This window comes from Lepisosteus oculatus, chromosome 18, assembly GCF_040954835.1.
Source record: "Lepisosteus oculatus isolate fLepOcu1 chromosome 18, fLepOcu1.hap2, whole genome shotgun sequence".
Lineage (NCBI taxonomy): Eukaryota > Metazoa > Chordata > Actinopteri > Semionotiformes > Lepisosteidae > Lepisosteus > Lepisosteus oculatus.
Window position 1 is genome coordinate 9406587 of NC_090713.1, and position 5298 is coordinate 9411884.

Consider the following 5298-nt stretch of genomic DNA (forward strand, 5'->3'; position numbering starts at 1 on the left):
TTTGATGCTTTAAATGTTTAGGAAGAAAGTGGAATACTGGTGTGTATTTTTTCTTAAATTTCCTTTAGTTGTAAAATTCCATAAAAATATTCAATACTAAGTGGATTAAAACATACACAGTAAAGAGATTAAATGATTAAATCGTTTCACTTACAACCAATGCACTACGAGTGCCCCTGTCAGTCATTTTGGCCAGCCAAATCACATACCGGGGTACAATGCAGTGAACTGTGAGTGATTCCGCGCAGTACGGGGTTCTACCATGCATTTTGAATGGCTGAAACTGTATGTCTTACAGAACAATGGGAAACTAAGTGAGGACAATTGAGAAAATAGCTTGGCTGTAGATAACAAGAAGAAAACACAAAGCAGTACAGAGTACAGAAGAAGCAACAGGAACAGAAAGACAAGACACATCAGTAAATGGAGTGTTGAGCAGCTCAGGGGTCCTTGCAGCTGACTGGAGTGCTACACTGTAAATGACATCATCAGGCAATGTAGAAGTATGCTGGTGCACCAAGCATTAAAGATCTTGAAGTTTAGTGAGAAGCACTTTCTTTGGGTATTTTTTTACATCCATGTCTATTGAAATTTTACTGGAGTGTACAGTAGTATAGTCCAGCATTCTTGATTGAATTGGAATATAATTGCCAATGTTATGAAGCACTTGTGTTCCTCCAGAGTCAGTGTATACAGGAGAAACTGATTAAGATGATAATGTTTTTAAAAACAACACTAAATCTAAATCTTTGCAAGCTTAAAAAGTGATGAAGCTGGCTGGGAATAAAATGCAGATAATTTTTCCATGAAGTTAATAAAGTGGGTGTGGGGTAGTAGCTTGGAAGCTACAGTATGCTACAGTACTTTAAGTATGCGTTTAATGGCCAGTGACTGTCAGAGATGGTGAGGTCCTTTTTTGTTCTGTCTGTTCCTTGCAGTAAAAAAGGTTTCCAAGCTTCTCTGGTACAAACAGTATGGCGGATGCCAATCAACAAATATTGAAGGACAATTTATTTTCCGGATACCACTCATTTCTGTTAGGGATTTGGTAAGAGAAACCGAAACCAGTGAATGAACCCACTTGCAGGAGCTGATAAAGCCTAGCCGTGATCCAACGAAAGCCATAGTCGAAGAAACGAGCCGAGAGTCCAGGGGAAGCCAGAGATCCAAACAGGGAACGAGTTGCCGAAGCCAAACCGTGATCCGAAACCATAGACAATAGAGCAATCCGAGAGTCCAGGGGAAGCCAGAGAGTAGCGCAACTAGGAAGCTCGAAAATCCTGAGGTAAACTGAGGGAGTTGCGTTATCTCACTCACCTTAGGATCTTGAAAAGGTGGGCGGTGCCTCAAGGATGAGTATGAAGCAGAGCAGTCAGCTTTAAAGTGTCCTAATTTTCCACAGTACATGCAGCGACCCTCTCGTTGGCGTCTCTCTCTTTCTTCAGGGGTTAACCGGGTGTGGGCTATTTCCATAGGTTGTTCTGAGTCTAAAGTTCTGGTAGGAGATGGCCGAGGAGCCTCTAGTATTGGTGTCCGAGATCTTTCTGTACTCCTCTGACGAATTCTAAGCTCTAATTCCAACACCTGGGAAATTACTTCCTCCAAGGTTCTGCCCAACTGCAGCATATTTACCAGGTGGTCCTTTATTTCTTCACAAAGTCCTTGATGAAAAAGAAAAATAAGGACCTCATCATCCCAGTGAGTCTCTGCTGCTGCTACTCGAAAATCTATGGCATAATTTTGTGCAGACCTGCGGCCCTGCCGGATGGAGGAGAGGCGGAAGGCGGAGTCTTGACCAACTAAGGGATGACAAAAAAACCTTAAATTTTCCTAAAAAGAGATAATTATCCTGAACTTCAGGAGCCCCACGATCTAGCAGGGCAGTAGCCCATTCCAAAGCACGGCCGGTTAACAGTGAAATTATGAAGGCAATCTTGTCCTGAAGAGAAAAAAAAGTTTCCGGATGGAGCCTGAAAACCAGCGCACACTGTGCTAAGAAGCCCCGACATTTCGTAGGGTTGCCGTCAAACCTATCAGGTGGAGTAAGTGGAAGAGGTCGAGGGGCAGGTGTAGGAGCTGGCGGGGGCGGAACCGAAGCAGCAGCTCCAGCATTACTTTCTCGATTGCCGGTAGGCGGCATTGCCGACAGGTGCGCAGAGATCTGTTGGACGGAAGCCTGTAACTGGAGTAAGGCTTGCCAGTGCTGATCCAAAACCGAGCGAATCTCCTCTTGCTCCGCTGGGTCCATGTTAAATGGCTCTGTATTCTGTTAGGGATTCAGTAAGAGAAACCTAAACCAGTGAATGAACCCACTTGCAGGAGCTGAAAAAGCCTAGCCGTGATCCAAAGAAAGACATAGTCGAAGAAACGAGCCGAGAGTCCAGAGGAAGCCAGAGATCCAAACAGGGAACGAGTTGCCGAAGCCAAACTGTGATCCGAAACCGTAGACAATAGAGCAATCCGAGAGTCCAGGGGAAGCCAGAGATCCAGAACAGAGAGTGAGTACCGAAGCCAAGCCGTGATCCAAAAAACCATCGTCAAAGGGGGAAAAACCGTAATCCAAAAACCAAGAAAGACACAAAGCAGAAGAAGGAGTAGCGCAACTAGGAAGCTCGAAAGGAAAACCAATACTGAGCGAGGAGGTAGGAAAAGACAGGTGTTTAAGTATAGGATGAGACAGGGGTGTGGAGGTGAATAAGAAAACTGCTAGCTAGACTGATGAAGTACGGTTACGCCTTCTTCTGCCTCTTCCGTTGCCAGGAGGCAGGGATCGTAGCATTACTCCCCCCTCTACGGGCGGCTCCTGACGCCCTAGTGGGACAATCAGGGAAGTTGAGGTGGAAGTCTCGGATGAGGTTGGGATCCAGAATATCCTTCTCCGGAACCCACGAACGCTCCTCTGGACCATAGCCTTCCCAATCAACTAGATATTGCAGGGATCCACGAGACCATCGGGAATCCAGCATCTTATTGACAGTGTAGGCAGGGAGTCCATCAATTACTCGAGGCAGTGGGGGTTTTTGTTGTGGTTTAGACAGGGTGGATCTGTGGAAGGGCTTAAGGAGGGAAACCGAAGGGTAGGAGGCAAGGCCAGCCTATAAATTACTGGGGTAATCTGGGTGAGGACACGAAAAGGACCAATGTACCTGGGAGCAAGCTTGCCAGAAGGTTGCTTTAGAGGAAGGTTACGGGTAGACAACCAAACAAATTGACCACGTCAAAATCTGGGTGGGATTCGACGGCGCCGATCAGTCACCTTCTTCTCATGAGCTGCGGTGCGAAGAAGGGTGGCTTTGGCCTTTCTCCAGAAGGTCTGCAGGTTTGCAATATAGTCCTGAACAGATGGGACCTCCGTGTCGGGATGGGAGTCTGGGAGAAGTCTGGGAGAAGAGGAGGCTGATAACCTCCTTGATAACCTCTCTTTCCCTTGGGCTATTTATTTCCGGGTCTTGCACTCTGTCCTCGCTCAGCATTGACGTTCAGATGTCCTGAGACGTCCGCTCCCTGAGGGCATAGGTTTCTATACAGCATTTCTGCACTCTTTGCACTAATGAGCCCTTTTTCCCGTCTCGCCGCTACGCATATGGGTCTTTTTCCGCTCTCCTGCTCCCCACGGTTAGTCCCTTTGGACGTCCGTGACAACACACATCCTAATGTCCAGACTGACAGAAGATCTGTAGGTGCTCCTCCTGGAATGGAGACCAGTCTGCCATAGGGTCATCCTCAGCAATACTGCTCTCATTTGTACAGGTAGGAAGACTTGAGCAGTTCAGGTGTGTCTGGCTCACAACAGCAGGCCAGCGCTGCAATAGGACAACAATTCCACAGCCCTCTGTTTGCAAGATAAGAGACCTTACTGCTGCACACTGCCTGTAAAGGATAGAGAGCCAACACTGCATCAGAACAGTAAAGCCTCAGAAAAAATAACACAACTGAAAACCTCAAACCTTGCAAGTGCTATACGTATGAGCTCAATTCTCTCTGAAACAGAATGAGAGGAGGCTGAAAGGATGATACTATAAAAATGAGTAAGTATTAATGTTTTTTTAAAAGTAACTGAATCACTAGACCTGGTGTCCATAACCTCCTCTGTGTTCAATTCTGTCTTCTTCTCTCTTCCTCAATCAGGACTGTGTTCCCCCCATTGATGTGCTGGGCTCTGGGGGGGGGGGGGGTCTGCACACCATGGTGGCTCTCTTGGGGACACTAACTGAGTTGGGGGCTCAGACCCTGCTGGACACCATCATGTACTTGAGTAGAGTGTCAGGATCCACCTGGTGAGTCTGAGAGACTGGGCTCCAAGATCAGCTGTGAGCCTGTGAATTCAGTTCCCTTTCTGAAAGATGAGAAACAGCAATAGATCTGTGTTGACAGTCAGGTGTGCAGTGTAACCCTGGAAATTCACATTTCAGTCCAGAAGGTTCTTAAAGAACTGAGGAGTCAGCTGTGCACAATCCATGCACTGGTGAAATGTTTTTGGTTTCCTTCCTGATCTGTGTTTGTGTGTCTAACACTGCAGGTGTATGTCCTCTCTGTACCATTTCCCACAGTGGTCCTCTCACATAGAGGATGCAGAGACAAAGATGGTGGAAACACTCACAACGGACAATTTCAGCTTTTAAAAAATGAGACAAGAAATTCATGAGTTGACAGAGGATGAGAGCTTTTCCTTAACAGACGTATGGGCTGCCAGTTTTGTTTACAAAGTGGTGAAAGCATTGCCTTTTGTGTATGCTTGTGTGTAACTGTTTCTATGTTCTCTTTCTATGTGGCTGGTTGTTTGTGAACTCATTTTACAGAAGTCTTTGGATAATACAGCCTTTGTAGTAATCTATTACCCATCTCTACTTCATTATCAATACTTTTTTTCTCCTGAAGAAAAAGGGCCATTAATACTTAATAACACAAAAAACATTATTTTATAAAGCACTCCAGCAAAGTAAGACAGATAGTGACATTGAGGGAAAGGGTGTTTAGTACAAATGAGTGCAGTTACCTCAGATGGCCACTAGAGGACACAATGACCCAGTTCTGTGAAGCTCAGACACTGGGCACCTGATTCGTCAGCGTTAAACACCTGCGTTCTACGGAGGGAAGCTGGATTGATACAGTACACTGCAACTCTGTGTTCCTCTATTACACCTTCAGGTAACAGTACTGACAAGCTGAATTTGAAGTATGAGAATCCTGGCTACCCTACAGATATGAGAAATCTTCCACAGCAGATAATTATCCACTGATTATCAAAAGTAACAGTAAAGTTAGGTTTCCCATACGAAAACTATCTGCTGCTGTAGT